General features: G+C 37.4%; 1 protein-coding gene and 1 non-coding gene across 3 annotated transcripts in view; both read right to left on the bottom strand.

Annotated features, from left to right (window-relative positions):
- Positions 1-25,042, bottom strand: part of NELL1 (neural EGFL like 1) — an 854,093-nt gene that overhangs the window by 189,614 nt on the left and 639,437 nt on the right. The gene's annotated exons all lie outside the window — the stretch shown is intronic.
- Positions 15,430-15,505, bottom strand: TRNAI-GAU (transfer RNA isoleucine (anticodon GAU)). Its single transcript has one exon. It is a non-coding gene; the product is annotated as a tRNA-Ile (tRNA).

Below are 25,042 nucleotides of genomic sequence, written 5' to 3'. Positions count from 1 at the left end.
CTCATACTCAGTTGATTTTGAGATTTTGAGGATTGATGTTTCTTTTTTATTATTTTTTTCAGGCTGCTTCATTTTTTTTTTTTTTTTTTGAGACTTCGATTCAGGTGTTATTTTCAGAGAGGCCAATGTAATTTCTACTGATGTCAAAAAGTCGAATTATGCTCTTAATATTTCATGCTCTTCGAGGTTCTACATGGGAACATGACCTGTGATATTTCCCACAGAGTGTCAAATAAAGGAAGAATTCCTATTACTAGAATAATAGAAGGGATGCCACTCTACCATGAAGAAATTTTCCCACAATCACCGATACCACTTAATGAGTGAGGTGAGTCCTAGAAACTGAATGAGTCATTTCAGTAATAGTTGGAAAGACATAGATCTTAGGTTTCTTGCCCCAAAGGACTAAAATGGGATTTTCTTTCCTGTGTTTTATCTGGCCAAATACAGTTTCTAAAGTTAGAAAGAATGGTCTTGTTTCCAGTTCACTAAAATCATTTCATAATCTGCTTGATCTCTCCCAGAAGGAATGCGTGACTTTCCTAACTATGATGAACTTTCAATTCAGATCACCTCACTTTCATTACAAATTGAGAAGCTTGAGGAGCTCTGATTAGTTTCAAAGAGAGGGCAGACAGAGAGAGTCTATCCATCACCCTAGACACTTATGCTCGCTGCTCAGCCTTTGCATCCCCCCCCCCCCCCGCCTCACATCCTGCTCACTGTCCGGGAGGCTGCCTACAATTTATTCTTCCATTTTCCCATTTCTTAGTGGTTTTCTGCATACTTTTCATGGGAAATTTTCCCATTCTAGCTGCTTCCAAATTATAAAATGTACCTTAATGCTCTGCAATATATTTAATTTTCCTCATGTGCCACAGGCATCCCCAACAGTTCTAAACAAACCCACACCATCCAGGTACAGCCACTATGGAAAACAGTATAGAGATTTCTCAAAAAATTAAAAACAGAGCTGCCGTATGTTCCCACAATTCCACTTCTAGGTATTTATCCCAAGAAAATGCAAGCACTAAAATATAATTTGAAAAGATATATGCACCTCTGTGTTCACTGCTACATTACTATTAATAGCCAAGATATGGAAGCAGTCTAGATGTCCATTAATGGGTAAAAGGATGAAGATGTATATTCCCGCAATGGAATATTATTTAGCAATAAAAAGGAATAAAATCCCGCCATTTCCAACAACATGGATGGACCTAGGGTGTATTATGATAAGTGAAATAAATCAGAGACAGACACAATGTGATCTCCTATAGGTGGAATTTAAGAACACAAAATAAATGAATAAACAAAACAAAGCCAAAACCGACCTATAGAAACAGAAGATAAGCTGATAGTTGCCAAAGGGGAGAGGGTAGAAGGATGAGAATAAAAAAAAATCACTAAACAATAATAGATGGGAATAAAATAAAATAAAAATTGGTGGCCTAGTAGGTTATACATAAGAAATCAGTAATTCTTTTTCAAGAAGGGAAACTTGTAGCTGGAAGACAGATAGCCTTCTAATAAATCTCCTTAATTAAGTTTGTAGAATATTTTAGTATTCTAACAAACACAAGAATTGCCTCTTGAAAACATTAATTAGTACCTAAATTTTAAAATATGGTGACTCTTAGGAGTCTATCTGGGTTACGATAATAGGGAATGACACTGATTATGTAATTTCTGCTACATGTTAATTAGTTAATGTGTCTCCCCTCCCAAGATGCATAATCAATTAACCCAGGTACAAAACATTCTTCCTTTAAAATTATTTTGGGTTGGAAATTACAGAGTGAATTCTGTTCACACACTTTATATACAAAATAGCTCTGTCAATTGAAAGTCCCAGAATAAAAATGCTTCTCTGCCTAGAACAAGCATCTAAAACTCTGAAGACCAGATATATATATACATGAGTTCTGCATTATTTTTGTTAATATTCTAGAAGAGATGGTATAACACAGTTGAAATGAGAATCATATAGACATCTAAGGAGCAAGCAGTCAGCCCGGGTTTGAATTCCAATTTCTCCATACTTGTTAGCACTTAACCTTAGGGGACTTTCTTACATTTGCCGGGCTTCAGTTTTCTTGATTGCAAATTGGGGATGAGAATACTGTCTAAGTCTGTAGGGTGAGAGTGAGAATTAAAGGAGTAAATTTATGCCAAGTGCTTGGGACAATCTTGACATAGGTAAGGTACTCAGTAAGTGGCTGACATCTTTTCCACATGTGTCTTTGCATGGAGATGATTTCCATTCTAAGGGTTATCACTGTAACTTAACCCAGGCTGCTTTCCTGCTCTCATGTCGTGGGGAGATTCTATTCTGTTTATCTTGCTATTGAAATCAGACAAGGTATTCCAACACCCAGATCTGGGAGATTCTCTAGCATGGATGGTACTAGTGGGACCACTAATTTTCTCAGCTTCCCATTACATTACCACAAACAGTCCATATCTAAAAGTTAAAGCCAAACTACTTCATTGTGAGTCCATTCTCCATGGTTCCTCCGATATATCATCCTCCCCCATCATTTCTTGATCTTAACCTCATTAGTCCATTACGTATATTTGAGAGATTCTAATTCCTCCACCTTACTAGAATGTTAAGTACAGTATATCTGAAAGTTAGGTATTTCTTACTTGTATTTGTAAAGTTAGCCATCCCCTGGTAACTAAATATTTTGTGAATATGAGGCATACAACTATATTTAAAAGCACATTGCCTTCTTAAAATGAACGTATTTCTAGAGCCATGGAAACTCTGCTCTTGTTTAAATAACTTACCCATCCGACACAAAATATCTTTCAGTATTAATTGTTTGCAGTTTAACTCCTTTTTTTTTTCTCCCAATGAGCAAAGTGTACTCAATTGTAATTATCCTTCCCAAATTTAATTTTGCTCTTTTGTGCTCAGAGCTATCAAAGCTCTTGACCTCTAGGTCTTTCTATATTATTTCTCAGTTCTCCCTGGTATTTATAACTTCCACTAAAGACCATCTGTAGATTTAATTAACTTGTTGAATCCTCCTTCTTCCAGATCATTAATGAAGTTGTTAAATAAGTCTGAGCCCAGTGCTCATCGCTGTGGTATCTAGATGGTCCTTTGACCTCAATTATGTACTACATTTCCCTTTACCATTTCCTCTTATTTATATTCTTTTAATCATTCCCCAAGCCATTGAAAGGCTCACTTCCAAATTATTTAAAATTACATTGTAAATGAACTTTAATGTAAAATAGCCCCTGATTTTTTTTAAAAAAGAAACAAAAACCTGACTTAACTATTTTTAGAAGATTGGCAATTTATAGTCCTACTTTCCCATAATATCCTGCAACTATAGAGAAATAATTCAGACATTTAACATTTAAATAATGCTATATTGGGTTTTGAAATTCTAGAGATATTCTACTTCCAATAGGGAAATGTCTATTTTGTTTTTTTTTTTTAAGTCTCTTTGAATAGTTTTTTATGAAAAGTAATTGTCATAAGATAGTTATAAAATAAAATTGTATCCCTTCTCCTAATCTTCTTTCTTATAAAAAATATACTTTATATAATCCAACTCATTTCAAAGTCAGTTATTCCACTATTATTGTATATTCATTTTCATGTTGGTCAGGGTTCTTTGTGGCTTTTCCTTTATGAGTCAGAAAAAAAAATTGAACTAGCTTCCAATTAAAGACACGGGATGAAATACATTTGTCTCTATTTTCTTCACCAAATTCTAACAGAAAAAAATCAAAGAAAATAAAGTTCATACCCCTCAAAGAGAAAGAACATTGGAGAGGAGACAAGAGCAACATAATTTTGGAAACTTGAAAAGAGATGGGTGAATGTTAACTCATACAGGAAGACATGAGAAAAATATGACTCACAGCCCACAGTGAAGAAAGACAAGAATCAACTTAGTTTATACCATAGATCACAGGAATTGGCAGCATCAGCTGTTTCTAGAACTGTGGGGAATAGTGAAGCTAAAAGAAAAAAACTAAGTAGAAATTAGACAAAGAAGTATTAAGATTCCTTAGATCTGGTCTCTACCCAGCCAGACTTCTGCCTTTCTCCTGCCTCTGCAAAGACTGGAAGTTCATTCTCAGCAGAGGGTACCATTAAAAACTGAAAGACAGTTGGGAGCCTAGACATCATACTAAAAACAGGAAAATTAAGTGAAAATTCACATACTGAATTTTTTTGTGACTGTTTTTTTTATTAATTTTAATGGGGTGACATTGATAAATCAGGGTACATACTGAATTTTTAAACCCTTTCCCTTATACTCCCACCTGGCTCTCAGAATGCTAGCAAAGAAGTTTATTTGTTTCAGAAATTTAATATATTCCTTCCATTCGATTGGAAGAATCTTCTCTGCAAGAACTGAATAGCTCAAAAGCATGAACCTCAATCATTTATATCAACATCCCATATAGCTAAACTAGGTTCTCAACCAACTTTTTGATGTCTAACTCATAAAAGTGAGCAGATAACCAAGCCTACTGGAATTTTTGACAAAAGGCAAAGACAAAAACACAGCAGCAGGAAAAAAGTCAAGTTAGATAAACTACTGAGCAGTAAGACTACTTAAAAAATTCTTGCTTTTGTTTACACAGAAACATAAGAAAAGATATACTCTCTATAAGAACTGGAAATAATAAAAACAGAACATTTGGAAAACAATAATAAAATGGGATATCGAAATAAATAACAAAACTTAGGATGATAAAGTTGATAAAATATCTCTAAATAGCCCTCTAAGAAATAAAAAGATAAAAAAAGGAGGCAGAAGTAGTCAGACAATTAAAAGACCAATCTAAAAGTCTGACAGCCAAACAATAAGAAGTAAAAAACAAACAAAAATGCAGGGTAATAAATCATCAAAGGATTAAAAAATTTTTTTTAAATTTATTGTGTTGACATGGTTTCAAGTGCCCCACTCAACCTAACATCCACAACCCCCACATCATGCCCCCATGCCCCATGCAAAGTCTCTTTCCATTCTCATCTCACCCCTTGTGCCTCCCTTCCCCCTACTTCCATCCTCCCTTTCCCTCTGAGACTTGCTACCCTGTTGTCTGTATCTATGTGCTATGTATATATAATTTAGCTAATCTCTTCACCTTCTCTGATGCAATCTCCTTTTTCCCCTTCCCTCTGACAGCTGTCTCTCTGCTCCCTGTGACTCTGCCTCTGTTTTTGTTTTGTTCCTCAGATTATTGTGTCCATTAGATTACACAATAAATAAAATCATATGACATTTGTCTTTCTCTGCCTGTCTTATTTCACTTAGCATAATAATCTCTGTAGTACTCCAGCCTGCTGGGAACTACCCATGCAGTGTGGAAAAAACTTACTGAAGATACAAACTGATGTCAAGAGGAAGAGGGAGCGGCCTGCCAAGATAGGCAAAGAAGACCTCCTGAATTTCCATCTCCCTTAGCTTTTATTGATCAGAAGCAGAACAGAGGTAACAGGATTACAGGGGAGGGAGATCAGGTGATAAAGAGAAAGAATGACTAACGGACTTTTAGTCCACCCATGCCATCGCAAAAGGTAAGATTTCCATCTTTTTCATGGCCATGTAGTATTCCATTGTAAAAAATGTACCACAGCCTTTTTATCCACTCATCCACTGATGGATAATTGGGCTGTTTCCAGATCTTGGCTATTGTAAACAATGCTGCAATAAACATGGGGGTGCATATCTTCTTTTGAATCAGTGTTTTGGGATTCTTAGGATATATTCCTAAAAGTGGGATAGCTGGGCCACTGGCAGTTCCATTTTTAATTTTTTTGAGGAAACGCCATACTGTTTCAAAAATTTCTCTTTAATCCCAAAAATGAAGCCAGAAATTTCCAAATTGAAAGGCTCTTCACTTTGCACAGAACATTGATTTAATAATAGACCCTCAAAAAGGTACTTCATCATCAAATATTAAAGCACTAAGATTTAAAAAGAGGTACAATTTTTTAGAAAGAGTAATAATATTAGTAGGTGTCATACAAATAGTCAAAAATAAAATGGCATTGCATTTCTCAAAATTTACACAGGAAAATATGGTAATAGAGTTATTAAAAAATATTCTGAAGAATAATTCTATTTAGCCTGTAATTCTATACTCATCCAAACTATCAACTAAATACAAAAGGAGTGTAAAAACATCTTCAGATGTGCAACATTTGAACAATGGATCTTCTATGCACTCTTTCTCAAGAAGCTAATTGAGTATCTGTAAAAAGTAGGGTGTCATCCAAGAAAAGAGACAAAACAATATTTAGGAAACAAGGGATTAAACAAAAGGATACTATGCTGAAGGAAGATCCAAAGAAAACAGCTGTGTTGTAGATCTAAAGAGCTTCCAGCATAAAACAGAAGAGGTCAGAAGGTCTTGAAAAACTTTCCTTATGAGGTTAAAGTGATAAAACTTAATATTCACTTTAATGTATTAGGAGATATTATTATTTTTTTAAAATCTGGGGTCAAAATGTTGAGTGAGTAAAAAAATGAACAAACAAGCAATAATAGGAAAATGAGAAAATCATTAAATGCAGAGAAGGCAAACTTTTGTGTGACAGAGGAGAAGTTATGATAGCTATCTCTCTCCATAGCTCACTTGTAAGTATCACTTTCACAGACATAATAAAGCAAATACCAAATACTGATCTAACCAAAATAGAAGAAGAGGGAAATGGGAAGTGTTTATGTGTGTAAATGTGTGCTTATGTTTGTGGCACATGTGTTGTGGGTGAGAGATCAAAAGAGAACTTAATTATCTTCTTAATGGTCAATAAATAATGCCTAAAAAATAGAGAAATCAAGAAATAATACAAAATTATTATTATTATTATTATTATTATTATTAGAGATGTGAGGAAGAAAGGCTGAGTCTGGGGAGGAGGAACAGAGTACTAAAGGAGCTAGGAAGTGTTTTTACATAACCAGTCATGGAGAACTACTTGCCTGTTTTTTTCTTTTTCTTTTTTCCTTTTTTAATTTATTGATTTGAGCTAGGGAGGGATGAGGAGGAAGAGAGAGAGACAGAGAGACATTAACAGAGATCTGTTCCTGTATGTGCCCTGACTAGGGATTGAACCAGCAACCTCTGTGGTTTGGGTCAACGCTCTAACCAACCTAGCTATCCGGCCAGGGAAGAACTACTTGACTTTTAAAACTACATGTGTTATAAGAAGAGACAGCTCGATACATAAATATCTCAAGACTAGGTACTTAACAAAGCACTAAAATCAAATAAGACAATGAGTATATAATATAAAATCAATTATATTCATCAGAGAAGTGCAAATTAAAACCACAATGGAATACCACAACAGCAATATGACTAGAATGAAAAAGATAGACAGTAAATAAGTATTGATAAGTTATGGTGCAACCATAATTCTTGGTTATTGCTACTGGAAAGATAAATATGTACAACCACTTGGGAAACTGGTTGGCAAAATCTGTTAAAACTGAATCTACACATACCCAGCAAATTCATTTTTATAGATACAAATCAATAGACTTATATATGGTCACCCAAAGGTGTGTACAAGAATATTTACTGTAGCAAAATAACCAAAATTTGAAACAACTCAAATGTTCAACAACACATTTTGGCATATTCACAAAATGGAACAGTAATTATTACACAATGAGAATTTAAAAACTATAAATATAAGCTACAACATGATTACAATGTACAGATCTCATATTAAACAAAAGTCAGACACAAAAGAGACCATATAGTTTGATTCCATTTGTATGATGCTCAGATAGGCAAAGCTTCTCTACAGTATTAGAAGTCAGGACAGTGGTTCCTTTTGGTGAGGTCTTAGAAGAGGATAGGAAGTGAGGAGTCTGGGATACAGATAATGTTCTGTTATTCCAACATGTTTTTAGCTGATACAAATTCGTTGAGTTGTATAATTGTGTTTTTTGTGCTTCTCCATCTGCATGCTACATTTCAATAAAATTTTGTCAACTTTTTTAGAGTTTTCTAGGTCTCCTGCTCTTCCCTCTTTGTGCATTATTAGTATTATTTCAAGACCTTAGACTCCCTTTAGATAAAAGGGAACAGAATGTGACATCTGCAAATCAAAGATTTTACTAGATAACTCTGCTAAATATTTCACACACTAAAAATAGAAAGGGAAAGTGATTTGAATACATAATTTAAGAAATTGTTTTGGGGGAATACTTTCAACAATGCCAATACAATAGCAAAGAACTTATTAGAACAATAGAAACTGACAATTGTGCTGTAGAAACAAATTTAAGTTTTAAACTTAACAGTTGTCAAGCTTCAGGTTTTTCACCTCCAAAATAAGAATAATAATGATATGTATCCTATAATTCATTTAAGTACTTACAATAGTGGCTGGCAAGTAGCCACCTCAAAATCACTAGCTATAGGTATATTACTAGACAGAGAAATAGAAAAAAGGTTCTCTCAGATGCCCAGTACTTGGGAGCTACTAACTACTACTAAAATATAAGGTCTACCGGAAAGTTCTGTTCGTTTTTGGAATAAAACAAAATACAAATTTTTCTTACCGTCAATAAACTTTATTAAATAATATAATTGCCATTATTACTAATGGTTTCTTGCCAGCGTGAGGGCAATTTGTATATCCCATTTTTGAAAAATGTTTTATCTTTTGATGCGAAAAATTGAACCAGTGCTTGGTTGATATCTTCTTCATTTTTGAATTTTTTGCCCTTCAAAAAATTTTGTACGGACAAAAACAAGTGATAGTTGGAGGGTGCTAAGACAGACATGCTTCTGTAGCATTTCTTCCTTGTTGAAATTCGCAAAAATTACAGTGGCATAAATGAACTTTATCAGTAGCCATGGGTACACTATCGCTTCACACATAAGACTAACGTGAATCAACTTTGTTTTAGTTAATTTGCTACGTCAGTATGTATACATTAAGTGATAAAAATAGAGAGGCACACATGAGCCAAATAAACATGTGCTTACGTGTCGAAACTTGTTGTGATAGAAATGGACAGAACTTTCTGGTAGACCTTATATAAGCAAGATGGTTCACTTCATGAAAATGTATTTACTTGACATTAAAGTAAGTTTTCCTTGAAAAAAAAAAGTGTTAAATTAGGGAAAGATTTTCAGGTATATACAAAACAGACTTCAGATATCTCCAGACACTTCCAAATTGTTTGTGTAGTACTTACCTGCAAACATCTGTTCAGAGATCTTGTTTCTTTCTGTTTTATAAAATTTCACTTCTCGGAGGATGTGGCCTGTCATGCCATAATGTGTGTGAGGTGTTTTGTTTTGTTTTTTAGATAACATAATTTTTAAATGTTTATTGTATTGATTTCAGACAGAGAGAGAGAGAGAGGGGAAGGGAGAGAGAGAGAGAGAGGAAAATTGATTTACTCCTGGTTGTGCCCTGACTGAGGATCAAACCAGAAGCCTCTATGTTTTGGGATGATGCTCTAATTAACTGAGCTATCTAGCCAGGGCTTAGATAATATTTAATTCTTAGTCTTTGTTGGAGTGGTATCACCATTGAGAGGCTCAAATTGCCTTTATTCCATTTTAAGTTCAAAATTAGAAAGGTGGAACTGAAAGGTTCCTATATTAGAATACCAGCTTAATGCTTACTAATTCTATAAACTTGGACATGTCATTTTAACCTACACAAATATGTTTCTTTGTAAGATAAAAATTAATCTAACTCAAAATGCCTTCTTGAGATGCTTTAAAAAGAAAATGCCTTCAAAAGAGTCTGTGATTATAAAGAGTTATGTAAATATTACCTACAATTGGTGACATTGCTCTCAAATACAAAAGCTATAGTTGACAGTTTGTATACTGCATTTCTTTACAACCTACACATTTATTATCACCTACTATTTACTAATTAGGCTTTCTCTAGTTCTTACAACAACTCTGAGAGGTAACTGCAGAATGAAAGTTATATAACTTGGTCAGTGCCACATGGTGAGTGGCTGACCCAGAGTGCAAGGTCATACTGTGCCCCACTGTCCTGTGAGAATGCCCAGTGAGTATAAAGGGCTTATAATGGCATCCTTCTGGCACTTTCAAAATTAAACCTCTGTACTAATGACTTGGGGCCCAGAGAAATGAACATTCCTATAGCAGGAAGATTGGAGGTGATGTGACAGTATAATAAAAATAAAAATGTAAAGCATGTAATTTTAAACCACTAGAGAAGAACTCAAGTCCCAGCTTGAGTCCCTCTTACTAGTGTTATCAACTTGAGAAATGTCTTTAATCCCTTAACCTCAGTTTTCTCATCTGTAAAATTAGAATGATGACAATACACTCTTTGAGGAGTTGTTAGGAGATTAAACGATTGACAATATAGTGCCTGAGAACACATATTCAGGATCAGCACTACAGGAAATACTACTATTACACCAGCTCCACTCTGAGAAACAGGGCATGAACTAGAGGGAAAGGTAGTCTCTCAAACCTCAATGTGGTACAGAGGAATAATGGCAGCACGCTCAGAATGCAGAGGCCAACTGAGGAAATGACACAAGAGATGAGCTCTGGCAACTGTCACAGCTTTGTTACTCAGTCTTGCCTTTTTGAGAAGGGCAACAAAGGACAGTGGTGTTTTTTATTATTATTTTATTTATTTATTTATTTTCAGAGAGACAGAGGAAAGAAGACAGAGAGAAAGAGTAATAGTAATTTATTGTTCAACCCATTCATGCCACCATTTGTTGATTTTTGTATGTGCCCTGACCAGGGATCGAACCCTCAACATCATCACAACAATGTTCTAGCCAACTAAGTTAACTGGCCAGAGCAAAGGACAGGCGTTTTAAAGCTTGAGGTATGAAGCACAAAGAACTATTCAAATCACAACTCTGGCACTTCTTAGCCTTATACTCTTGGACATATTACTGTGGAGTTCTTAATCTCAATTTATTAAATAAATGAGGCTAATCATTCAGCAAGTCAATAAATACTTTTTGAGTGCATGCAAAGTGCCAGGCACTATTCAGAGAGCTGGAGATATAGTGGCAAATATGGACCAAAATCTCAACCTTCCGGGGGAGGGAAGTGGGGACAATAAAGAAGATAGAGAAGTAATATATTCAGTGTCTCAAATGACAAAAAGCGAGATGAGAAAAAAAAAAGCAGAGAATTGAGGTACTATTGTTTGGCACAATACTTGGGATTACAATATTAATTGTGTGATAGGAAAAGTCACACTGCAAAGTGACATTTGAGTAGAGACCTGAAGGAGATAAAGAAATGAGTCATGAAGATACAGAGGAAGAACATTCCAGAAAGAGAACACCAGGAGCAAAGGCCCTCAGGTATGCTATATGCATGAAAAATGGCCGAATGGGAGCAGTATAAAGTTATATAATGAAATGAGACAATTAATGTGGGGTTGGAGGATGCTGACTGACCCAGTTATGAGGTCTCAATAACATATGTCAAGCACAAAGCACAGGTTCAGCCGAAATTAAGGTCTAGCCTAAGTATGAAAAATTGCTATGTAATTTAAATAATTCCTTCACTATTCTTACTAAAATGTTCTGAGATTGGGGATGTACTGATTCTGCAAGGGACACTGGAGAAAATATGTAGAAAGAAATGCAAACATCTCCAAAATGCTAATATGTGGAGTTTATGGGCACTGCACAGCGACTGTGGCATTTTCCCATCTCTGAGACCAAGCATCTGGAAAAATTAAAGCTAGTCATCTTCTTACTAAAAGAGTGCCATAATAATTTGCTGAGTATAAATCAAAAAGTGCTTAGAAGTGCAGTTCATAATTCTTTAACAGTTCCAAACAAGTGGTCCGATGAAAAAACAGGATTGCTTGGCATTTTCAGAACCAGGTAAGTACCATATTTGTGCACATTTATCAGGGTCCAGGATGGGCTATGACAGGCCAGGGCTTTGCTACAAGACGAAGGTAGGACTTGCTTATCATCCTAAATGAACTGTCTAGTGTATGTATTTCAAAGTTTTCTTCAAAGATGCTAATAATTCTGTCATTCAAAAAACATGTTATGCCAATCCCATAAGATGTCATTTATACAGCTTATCATTAACAACCTTGGATGGGGAACAAGAGAACCAGCAGGAAAGGGATGGAAGAAATGGTTAGAGCATGTGCCATTTTGGTTTGGAGACACTGTGTGTTAATAGCTGCTATGTAAGTTAATATTTTGTATTCTTTTTTGGGGGGGAAGAAGATTTTTTTAGTTGTTTTTTGTTTTGATTTTTTGAGAGACAGGAAGGGAAAAGGAGGGGGGAGGAGAGAGATGAGAAGCATCAATTCATAGTTGCTTCACTTTAGTTGTTCATTGATTGCTTCTCATGGAAGTTAAACATACATGTTGGCTGTGCCACAGGGATGAGTGGTAAGAAGGAGAGGATAAAAAAACAGGCACACAGCAATTAAATGTGATACATTTTATGAAAGGGAAAATCAGGCTGATATGGAACACAGGGGAGGTGACTTAACTTTCTTCAAAAGTCTGAAAATATCGTAATTCTGAAGGAAAGCTTAAAATCTGTGTGGGAAAACAAAGGAAGATGGGGACTGGGTGGGGGGAAGGGAGAAGGAAAGCAGAGAAAGAGAAGCAGAGTTCCAGGTACCCGGCTGAGCCCAGAAGTACGGAGACTGGTGCTTTGGGAAAATGTGACCAAGTTCAGTGTGGGAGGAGCAGATTAGACCGAACTGGGAAGAGGCTCATAGTCATCAATAACTTGGAGTTGATTCTAAGGACACTGGAAACTAATGATTTTCAGAAGAAAAAAAAATTGATTGTATTTGTATTTTGAAGTATTATATTTGGTACAATGCAGGAAAAGCTTTGTGAGGGAGGAATAGGACTTGGGAAACTTGCCCTCTGTTATCATTCAAGACAGAGAACAATTGACAGAGGTTTAGACTAGGCAGTCGGATGCGGAAAATAGACAGACTGTGGTGATTGATTAAATGCGGCAGCAAGGGAGAAGGAAAACTCAAGGATAACTCTGACTAAAAATATCAGGGATGAAGGTGTGTGATTGACAGCAATAATTTGCTCATTCTTCCCAAGACATCATGATGACAGTATTGTGGCTTTGGAGACTGACACAAAAACTAAAAGAGATTCTTATTAAATTATCTATTTATTCAACTTTTAGGCAACTTCCCTGGGCCATGGATATCAAGTGGCAATAACACAAAAACATCTTGCCCTCAGGGAGTTTATGTTCTGGCGAAACAGTCAGACCACACACACAAAAAAACATCACTAGGTCAGAGAATGACAAGTGCTCTGAAGACAATAAAACAGCGTGGAGGAGGAGGAGATATGTTTACGTAAGGGCCAAGATCTCTCCTAGCGGAAACCTAAATGACAGAAGAAAGCCGACCATTAAAATTCCAAGCAAACCCAACAGTAAGGGAAACATGATTAGTGTGTTCTAGGAAAATCATGGACACCACTAAGATTGGAAGGGGAGGTATAAAAGGGGGGGGGCACAAGGAATGCTGAAGGCAGAGAAGTGACAGGGAAGAGGGGCCAGAGGACACAGAGTCCTGTGGACCATTGCAACGACTCTGACTTCTACTGAGCGACAATAGGGAGCCATGGAGAACTGGAAGCAGAGGAGTGACTGGGTCTAACTTATTTTTGTAATAATGTCCCTTTGCCTACTATGTTGAAAGGAGACTACAGTTGCACAACGGTGAAAGGAAGACAAGTTAGGAGGTTTTGACATGAATCCAGATTCCAGATGAAGATGTCATGCATAAGAGCGGTAGTGGTGGAGATCAGGCGAAGTGCGGATTCTCGAAACATTCTGGAGGCGGAGCAAGGGGTTGGATGTGCAGTGCAAAGGGAAGGAGAAGTCAAGGGCAATTTCAAGATCCCGATCCAGGAAACGGGAAAGAACAGATTATGCCATCAGCTGGAATGAAGAAGACCACAGGAGAAGCAGTCTGAGAGGGACATCAGGAGCATTCCAGATGATCAAAGACTCTCCGTAACCCATATTTTCTATTATTTAAATTAATATCACGTATTTGTAATCGACACATAAGTCTGTTATGCTTGTCACAGGAAAGAGAATATTGTAAATAAGAGTTCAGAGATTTGAAGAATTAAGGTGCATTTCCGTGAACATAAGTGGTTTAGAACAAGCTGGGATTTTAGCAGGATATGAAGGAAAAGGAGGAGACAGAGCTGGAAAGGCAGGCAGAGACCAATCGTGGAGGTCTTTATACATCACACCTTGGGATTCAGACTTTATAAACATTGAGGACATACCAAGAGACTGTCTTAGAAAAATATTCTTTATGAAAACCATCTTCCAGAATTTCTCCTCATGGATTCAAACTAAAATTGCTGTCACCCACAGATAATTTCAAGATCTCTTTACATTAGAGAATGCTTTAAAATCACATTAGCCCTCCAAGCTAGAAGCTGTTTATCTTATCTACCATTGCAAAAATAAATGCATAGATCTTGATATTTGATTCATCGTATTTTGGACCCAAGTGAACATGTGCAGGCAACTACCTGTTCTAATCAGTGCATCCCATTAGGAGAGAGTGATGCAAATCCTAAGAGTTATATTCCTTCTCCTTCAGTCTACTGGCTTCAATTAGTCTTTTTCCACATGATTAACGGTGCTGTATGTATCCTTGAATATAAAGAATTTTTGGATACCGGTTACTAGGGAAAGCTTGGCCACGGTTGTTCATATTTTCATAGAAATGTGGATTTCCTTTCTGTTTAGCCATTATGCATCAAGTTACAGTGATGTCTGTATTCTCCAGGGCATAAAATTAAAAATGAGTTCATAAACCAAACTCCTGACTTTCACAGTTCAATAGCATGAGCTTGCCTGATGGGAAGCAGGAACTTCTTGTCATCTAAATAGTCTGGAATTATTTTCTGCATTACTAACTAGACAAGGTAATCCCTAATAGCTTTCATTTCTTTGATGAAGAATGCCAATCTACTGAAAAGATTGGCTCCCCTCATTTTGCTTTCTGGAAAGGCATCCTGACATAGCTACTGGAAATACACAACATTTCTATACTACTCTTCTTTTTATTTTTATTTATTTTTTTATTTTTTTTATTTTTATTTTTATTTTTTTGTATTTTTCTGAAGCTGGAAACGGGGATAGACAGTCAGACTCCCGCATGCGCCCGACTGGGATCCACCCGGCACGCCCACCAGGGGGCGAAGCTCTGCCCACCAGGGGGCAATGCTCTGCCCCTCCGGGGCGTCGCTCTGTTGCAACCAGAGCCACTCCAGTGCCTGGGGCAGAGGCCATGGAGCCATCCCCAGAGCCCAGGCCATCTTTGCTCCAATGGAGCCTTGCTGCAGGAGGGGAAGAGAGAGACAGAGAGGAAGGAGAGGGGAAGGGGTGGAGAAGCAGATGGGCGCCTCTCCTGTGTGCCCTGGCCAGGAATCGAACCCGGGACTTCTGCACATCAGGCCGACGCTCTACCACTGAGCCAATCGGCCAGGACCTATATACTACTCTTCTTAATGGCATTCCTATTAGTGGCATTTCTCTCCTCCATCCTCAATATGATCTACCTTAACTTAAGTGTCTTTTAAATAAGATTTGAATTGGAGTTATCATAACTTGTGGTCTATAAAATGAAAAGACTAGACCATGTGGAATTTAAGGTTCCTGTCTGTACTCAATCACTTATTCATTTATCAAATATTTATTGAACTCAAATGTAATAGGATATTAAAGGTGAATTTTTCCCACGTCAGGGTTTTGGTAGATAATACTATGTTAAGAGTTCCAAAGCTGGGTGTTAGACTACTTTTACAACACTTTCAAAAATCAGCTGTGCTTACATTAACCATTAACCACCTTCCAAATCTGTAAGAACAGGCCTAGAAATTCTATAAGGGATGTTGATAAGGCCAAAAGTGAGGACTTTGTCAAAGAAAGCTGCTTGGCATGATGCCAATTAGAAGTGACCTTTTATGGGAAAAATGCCTATAAACTTATTCAAGGGTAACAGACTTCAGGCACACTGGATAGTGAAGGATGTAGCAATTGGTGTTTGACTCATGCCTTAGAAGTCTGATGGTCAATGTATATATATGTTCTGGGCTTCCTCAGTCACATAGCAGAGCAAAAAATTTAAAAAGAGACCACATTGAGACAAGGCTATACTTGGACTAAATGTGGAGAAAAGTGTCTGTTTACAGGGAATCTATGGAAGAGGAGTCAGAGCAGCTCTCTAATCACAGGTACATCTTACAGGGCAAACGAGCCACAGCAGAGAAGCAGACCTTCCCAAGCTCAGAGCTGCAGGAGGATGAAAGCACTGTCCCCATCAAGCCCCTAGTGATCGAAGACCCTCAACAAAGCACTGCACAAAGGAAGGAGCAGCAACTGCCCCCTGCCCCCCAGGAGCACTTCAATGCTGGAAGTCTAGTCACATGACCCCTTCTTCTTTTCCCATAAAAGTCTCTTATCTTGGCTTAAGATTCATGACACTTGTGAATTGTAAAAATATGATATTGAAAAATAAAAGGAAAACTGTTCATTCCTCCTGTTACTGTAGACTTCTCAGACTGTGGCAGGCAGATGAGTGAGAAGGTAAAAAGATTTTATGTAGCTTTAATACAATATTGAACTAATCACTCAAATGAGATGATTTTTTTCTTAATCCTGAAATTTCCCAATTCACACAAGGACCTAATAAGCCATAATGAGATCAATATGCTTCCAATACCCCTTTCTGTGAATAGTGCATGTGTATCTGTGTATAAAAATTAGAATCATACTGAACATGTCATTTATTACTTAATAATGTCAAGTGCTTATAGAGTGGTCACCAGATACTAGAAAAGAAAGAAACAGTCTCCAAGGAGGCAGTCCTGCTTTTGTTCTCATTTTTTTTCAAATTCAAGAAACTGAGGAACAAAAATTTTATGTAGCTTCCCAAGATCTCAGAACTGGTTCTCCAAATCGGACAGTCTGCTTCCCGAGTTCATGTTCCAGAACACACACTACGCCATACTGCCCGCGTCATTAAGCAGTCTTTCTTCATAGGTTTTAAAGATTCCATGGAATGATGACCCACAATTGATTTCATTAACTCTCTATAGTTATAAATCCAGGATGCTTCTGATGTATTATTATTTTAAATGCCCCTTTTAAAGATTTTAAGTGCATCACCAAAGCTCATGTATGTGCCCACCGCTGACTGTGCTCTCCGGGTGCAGTTCCAGGACTGCCTGATGACAGGGAAAGGACAAGTTCAAGGCTGTTCTTGGATGATTAGTCCCATTTTACATAGAAAAGCTGATGTCACCCTGGCCGGGTTGGCTCAGTGGTAGAGCATACGCCCGGCGTGTGGAAGTCCTGGGTTTGATTACCCGCCAGGGCACACAGGAGAAGCGCCCATTTCTACTTGATTATGTACATTGTTTTATATCTTCCTTTCAATATATTTATTATGCTAAGGCAGGAAGAGAATATAAAAAGAATAGGGGGTGGCACAAAAAACGGGGAAGTTTCCCCCCCCTTTCTCTCTATCTCTCTCTTCCCCTCCTGCAGCCAGGGCTCCATGGGAGCAAAGTTGGCCCAGGCGCTGAGGGCGGCTCCATGACCTCTGCCTCAGGTGCTAGAATGGCTCCAATTGCAGAGGAGCGACGCCCCAGATGGGCAGAGTATCGCCCCCTGGTGGGCATGCAGGCTGGGTCCTGATCTGGACGCATGTGGGAGTCTGTCTGACTGCCTCCTGGATTCTAACTTCGGAAAAATAAAAAAAAATTAAAAAAAAATAAAAAGCTGATGCTGCCCCACATCACATAGTTCATAAATAGTGGACTCTTGGAATGGAATCCAGGTTTCCAGATGCCAAATCGAAAATTAGAATGTTTGTGTTTCCTAAGTGAATCTGAAGACTCAACAAAGGGCTAAAAAATATTTTCAGATGGACAGGTGAGGTAGGCATTTCAGTGAGGCCTCAGGTAGCCAATGTACAAGGCTGCTGAGACCATCATACTCCCAATAAGACAGTGAGAATTCGGTGTGACAGCTTCACTTTCAACTCCAAGAAATGGGAAATAAACAATAACCAAAAGAGAAAGAAATCCTCCCGAAGAACCATACCTAAGTTACACAGTGTACATGCCGCCATTTCAAGTTCTGAATTAACTCACTTTTCCTCTAGGGCAAAACTCTGGTGCATAATTTAATATGTATTAGCTTGATACAAAATGACATAAAATGTTTATGGGAACTGAGAGAATATCAATTAGCAAAGATGTCATGAATGGAAACCGTTTACATCTGAATGGTACAGTGAGAGGCGCTAAGAGCTGGTGAAAGGAGCAGAGAGACTTCAGAAGTAGAAAATGGGTCGAAGGCATGGCTCCACCAGTTCCCTGCTGAGTATCTTTGGGAAAGTAGCCTGTCATTTGAGTCTCACTTTCATTACCCAGGAAATTGAGGATAGACTCAACAATAGATATCATCTCCAGACAGCTACTATGTACTAAGCACTCTACTAAGTGATTTTTAGAGACTATCTTGTTTAATTTCACAACAATATTATGACATAGGTAATACTGATATCCCATTTTTTAGTGGCAAACTGATGCTTGGAAACATTACTTACCGTATTTCCCCATGTATAAGATGTACTCTTTTTCGAAAAATTTGGGGTCTTAAAACTGGGTGCATCTTATACAGTGGCTGTAGATTATTTTGCTTGCATTTCCTGATTTGTCATGTGGATGAGAAGTTGTATAAATTTTGTGATGAATAAAACTTGAGTTCAATAACTTTATGTAATACTTTTTTTTTTCAAATTTCGGGCCCCAAAATTAAGGTGTGCCTTATATTTGGAGCATCTTATACATGGGGAAACATGGTATATCTGATCCAATACTACAGATTTCAGTAAATATGGAAGCCCAACTTAAACTGAGCTGGTATAGCTACAGAGATTGTGCCACCCCCTACTCTTTTTATATTCTCTTCCTGCCTTAGCATAATAAAGATCTTGAAAGGAAGATATAAAACAATGTACATAATCACGTAGAAAATTATGGTTCATTACTCACAGGACAGCATAATTTATTTGACCTCCTTCCTAGGTAATCTATAATTTGCCCTGCACACAGGTAATGTGATCAAGAGGCCACTGATATTGGAAGGAGTGTGAAATCTGGATTCTGTCATACACGGGTTGGAACCTCAATTCCAGCAATGCCTGCCTAAATAACAGTGATACATGTCCTCATGTGTTCAATGGCTGCCAGATGAAAGAGGAGTTGGCTGGGGGCATAGGTGAAAAAGGTGAAGGGATTAAATAGTACAAATTTCCAGTTGGAAAAGTAGCCACGGGGATATAAAGCACAGCATAGGGAACTTAGCTAATAACATTGTAATAACCGTATGGTGTCCGATGGGTACTAGACTAGTGGAGGTCATCACTTTGTAATTTATACGAGTGTCGACTCAGTATGTTGTACATCTGAAACTAATATAATATTATATGCCAATTGTGATGGAAACATTTAAAAATAATTTAATAAAAAAACAGGGTTTTTAAATATTTTCGACTCAATATGTTGTACATCTGAAACTAATATAATATTATATGCCAATTGTGATGGAAACATTTAAAAATAATTTAATAAAAAGAACAGGGTTTTTAAATATTTTCACGCAGCTCTGAGAGTTAAGTGGCAACTCTGTTTCAGAACCATGGGAAAGTATATTGGCTCTCTAGCTCAATTTCTCCAGCACAGCTTAAAGAAGAAAGTTGAGTGGGTAGAACTGAGGAGTGGAAGGGGGTCTTGAACAAGGTACTCTAGGTTCGGCAGTGGAACTCAAGGTGGAGCTGCTCTAAAGATAAAATGTTAGTGTTGGTGGGTTTGAGCTCTGCTCATGCTCCAGGGCCAAGTGTCTCCTTTGCCAATCCATATTTCTGCAAAGACCCAGTGCAAGGAATAGCTCCTCAAACAAATTCACACTCATAGAGCCTCAATAAAATTTTCAAAGAGAATTTGCGTCTATTGTGTCTTTTCTGGTGGCTTCAAATGGGTGAGCAACTCAGAGAGACCTCAAATCCTATTTCCTTTTTTAAATGATGCCACAAAAGCACTGCTTACTCTTTTCTGGACATCTTTGAGCTGCACAACAATGACAAGCAACATTAATAATAGAAGTTGCCATTTACAAGTGCCAGACAACCAGAAGGTTCATGTTGAGAAAAGTTAAACAAACCTCAGACTGCACAGATGTTGAAGTGGCCCGTTTGCACTCACCCTCTTCCCAGACACCTTCCTCACAGCCCTGTGAGAGCTGGGTAGGAAACAGAATAAATTGTCTTTTTTCTGTGAACAGAATGGAGCTATTACCGACCTTCTTGAAGGTTCTTAAAGTGTTTCCCAGAAACAGGGATGGGGAGAGCAATTGCAAACAGAGAATGCTAGTAGAGTTCTCTCAAAATGAGAGAAAGAGTTAAATTTTGGAAGAATATAGAAGTCTTTGTTTCTGACCATTCTTTATAGTTGGTGGATGGATAATATGCTCAGGGCAAACTATTACCCTCTGTCTACATATCTGCAAGTCCCTGAGGCACACAGAAAAGATAAACTATCTTGCAAAAAGTCATTTTCTTTTAAGAAAGGTTAAAAGTTCTTCAGGAACTTGGAAAAAGGAAGTCCTTTTCATGACTTCATGTTCCCTTAATATTAAACATAATTTTTTAAAATTACCTCTTATTACAAACAATTTATATTTGTTGTATAAAAATTAGAAAATTCAGGTAATCAAAATAGAAAGAAATGACTACTGAAAATTATATTGTGAATAGATAATGCTGTGAAACTTTGTCGTTATTATTGTTTTCCCAGAATATTCTTGATCAGATATTTAATATATTTTAGAAAGGCTTGGAGACTGTGAGAGGTTCAATGGTTATATGAATGTATTTAATAATATTTACAGTAAATGAACCCATTTCTGAAGCAAGTGTGGAGAAAAGTCAAGGGCTGCTATTTATATCATATCAGCATGTTTTAATTTATCTACTTATTTTATTATTACTATTATTATTTTTGACAGAGACAGGAAGAGTCAGAGAGAGGGAGAGATAGGGATAGACAAACAGGAAGGGGGAGAGATGAGAAGCATCAGTTCTTTGTTGTGGCATCTTAGTTGTTTGTTGATTGCTTGTTCATTGATTGCTTTCTCATGTATGCCTTGACTGGGGGGCTAAAGCAGAGCAAGTGACCCTATGCTCAAGCCAGTGACCTTGGGCTCAAGCCAGCAATCTTTGGCTTCAAGCCAGCGACCATATGGTCATGTCTATAATCCCACAATCAAGCTAATAACCCCGCGCTCAAGCTGGTGAGCCCATGCTCAAGGCGGATAAGCCTGTGCTCAAGCCGGTGAGCTCAAGGTTGGGAACCTGAGTCCTCCGTGTCCCAGTCCGATGCTCTATCCAGTGCACCACTGCCTGGTCAGGTAGCATATTTTTATTTTTTTATACTACACTATGGTCTAGTTTATAGATTGACTAGTTTTGTCTAACTCTCACTGTCTGATTCACAAAGCACTGTTCATGGATACCTGATGTCTATGCAATTGTATTTATATATTTTATAATTCATTTAATATACAAGTAGAAAAATACAGTAAAATTAGCTGTCTGGTCTATACCACTACAAATAACCATCTTGATTTATATGCAGTTGAAACTCCTACTAAAAGTGAGTAATTGAGAAGTCTTTTATAACGAAAGCACTTTAGAGCAAATAAAATAATCAGCTCAACACACACATTGAAAAGTTTCTTCTAAAAAAAAAGAATACAGGAATTTTTCTTCTTTCAGGAGAACATAAGGATTAGTCACATGGTCCATGGGTGGGACTGAAACATGTATATGTTTACTCCATCAACAGGTTCTACATCAATCATCCCTAAGACCACAAGAAGATGTGTCCAAGACAGCGCATGATGGTATCAGCCAGTCCCTGGCTCTGGAGTGGTCAAGATTGTATAGTAATAAGCATTTCTAAAAATGCTCAATATATATACATACATATATATCTGTGTATACACTCAAACACACATTGTAAAACTTTTTAAAATGCTACATCTAGACCTGCTGTTGTCAACAGGGTGATTCTGCCTCCCAGAAGATATTTGGCAATGTCCGGTGACATTTTTGCTTGTCATGACTGTGGGTCAAAGAACAAGTGTTGTTTAGTGGGTAGAGCCCAGTGATGCCGCTAAGCATCCCACAATGTCCAGGACAGCTCTCTGCAACAAAGAATTATCTGTTCTGAAATATCAAAAGTGTCAAGGTTAAGAAATCACTAACTGGACTTGGTTTAATACCTTATATTTAATCTCTACTTACTGTTGCTTGCACATTTGCTTAACGCCAAGTAGGAAATAGTGTGATTCACTAATCAGAGGGTGATGTTCTGCTGTTTATGGCAGGTAACATATGTCTGGATTTAGTGTGGCTCCTTGAGTTTATATTTGAAAAGTCTCTAGAATGACTTTGTATTGTTTTGATTTGTTCTGTGGTTGGCTATGTTATGCCAGTGTGGCATGATATCCTTTTCGTCCTCTTAGATTAAGTAGAGACCACAACTCTGAAAGGGCATACCCTGAAAAGCTGATGAATATTGTATTAAAATCCTCCCCTAAACTCCCAGTCTTTAAAAACCCTCAAAACAAAGGACCCAGAAGCTCTTCATCGCGGGAGCACACCCACAATTTTCCCTTCCAGTGTCTTCCCCCACAGACATGCACTCTTAAACTCTAAGGGTCCCCACGAGACTGGCAACCAGGGGAACAATGGGCAGTGACAACTCATTTCAGGGTTTCAGGCTAACCCTCTGAACCTGTCCCCAAGGACCCCTTTTCTCCGACATCCCAGTGGAGGCTCATTTCTTTTCCGGAAGGGAGAGAGAGCCAAGGCTCTCTCTTGTTACTTCTTCTATTCTAGGCCCTTCCTTGTTCTACTGTCCCTACCTTTAATAAACTTACTCTCAAAAATCAAAACAAAAAAAAATGAAAGACAGAAAGAAAAAGAAGAAGCTTTTTACCAGCGGCCCTTTTCTATCCTAAGAGGACCAAAGCTATACTCATCGTATTTTTCTCTCTCTCTTTGTACATCTCGATGTTAAATATGAAACAGAGAGAACAAAGGGTAAGAAGAACCAACATAACATGTTGTTCAGAAACCAAGAGGTAAAAATGTATGCTTATCTTGAGTGGGGTTATGAAAAGTTCAAGTTCACTAAAATCCTATCCATATAAAATAAATGCAGTGTTCATCTTTGTGCTACATACCAAACACAAGTGGGACCTTTAACTCCAGACAGGCATTTTCTTTAACAAATGATTTCAATAATTTAACTAACGGTACTTGAATTCTAAAAGGCTAAATATCACAAGCAATGAATAAAACCAGTAACTAGGTACCCAGGGAAACATTTTAAAACTAAATATAAGCGGAATCTATACAGCTCAAAAGGCACCATTAGTTAGCCTTGAAATTAAAACAAAGCAAATCAACAATTTATTTGTGATCATGCAACTGAGAGTTATAATGCATCTGCATTTTTCCTTTGCATCCTAAGTCTCAATGCATCTAGCATCATTATTCAGTGGCAAATAGAATTACTTAATATTTTTTGCTAATGAATGACATGACAAAATAATTCAGACAAGACATGGAATAGATTTTCAGTATTTGTCCTATAATTCTTCTAGATCCCTTATACACAATGAACTGGAATTTTTTTATCCTATCCACAAAAAATCTCATAGAAGTAGAATATTGGTGAAGATAAAATTCTGTCATTTGCGGCAAAGTGGATGGACCCTGAGAATATCATGCTAAGTGAAATAAGTCCCTCATAAAAGCCAAGAACCAAGACATGGAAACAACCAAAAAGCCCTTCAATAGAAGACTGGATAAAGAAGATGTGGCACATATACACTATGGAATACTACTCAGCCATAAGAAATGATGACATCAGATCATTTACAGCAAAATGGTGGGATCTTGATAACATTATAAGGAGTGAAATAAGCAAATCAGAAAAAAACAAGAACTAAATGATTCCATACATTGGTGGAACATAAAAATGAGACTAAGAGACATGGACAAGAGTGTGGTGGTTACCAAGGGTGGGGGGGGAGGGAGGACATGGGAGGGAGGGAGGGAGAGAGTTAGGGGGAGGGGGAGGGGCACAGAGAACTAGATAGAGGGTGACGGAGGACAATCTGACTTTGGGCGAGGGGTGTGCAACATAATTTGATGACAAAATAACCTAGACATGTTTTCTTCGAATATATGTACCCTGATTTATTAATGTCATCCCATTACCATTAATAAAAATTTATTTAAAAAAAAAAAAAAAAAGCCAAGAACCCTATGATTTCACTCATATGTGGGATATGAAACTGAAACTCACAGATACAAACAACAGTATGGTGGTTACCAGAGGGAAACAGTGGGATAGTAAAGGGTTAAAGGTGGCCGAATAATACGGTGATGGAAGATGAGCTGACTTTGAGTGGTGGGCACACAATGCAATATACAAATCATCTATCATAGAAATGTACACTTGAAATCTATATGACCCTATTAACCAATGTCACCCCAATAAATTTAATTTAAAAAGAATATTGTCCAATATTAAATGGTATGGCCTTGGTACTGATGGGAGATAGCATCCTATGCAAAGAAACCTTGTTTTATTTTATTTTGACATTATTATAATTGTGCGTGAATTAAAAAATATGCAGTGCTCAAGCTCAGCTTTAACTTCTGAAAAGAAACCCATGTCCTGTGTATCTCTGTTTCCCTTTTGCCTCTGGTCTTGACTTTCCGCTTTATCTCTACTTTTCTTGTTCCAAGTTATGAATCAGAACATAAGCACTAACTCAACCAACCTCTTAGTGAGCCAAGAAAAGGATGTAAGTCAAATGAACAAGCCATAAAAAACCATAATTAATTTTCCTAGGCTGCCCCTGACTCAAGCCCAGGTCT

This window comes from Saccopteryx bilineata, chromosome 1, assembly GCF_036850765.1.
Source record: "Saccopteryx bilineata isolate mSacBil1 chromosome 1, mSacBil1_pri_phased_curated, whole genome shotgun sequence".
NCBI lineage: Eukaryota > Metazoa > Chordata > Mammalia > Chiroptera > Emballonuridae > Saccopteryx > Saccopteryx bilineata.
Note: the sequence above shows the minus strand (reverse complement) of the source record. Positions and strands in the feature narration are given on the sequence as shown.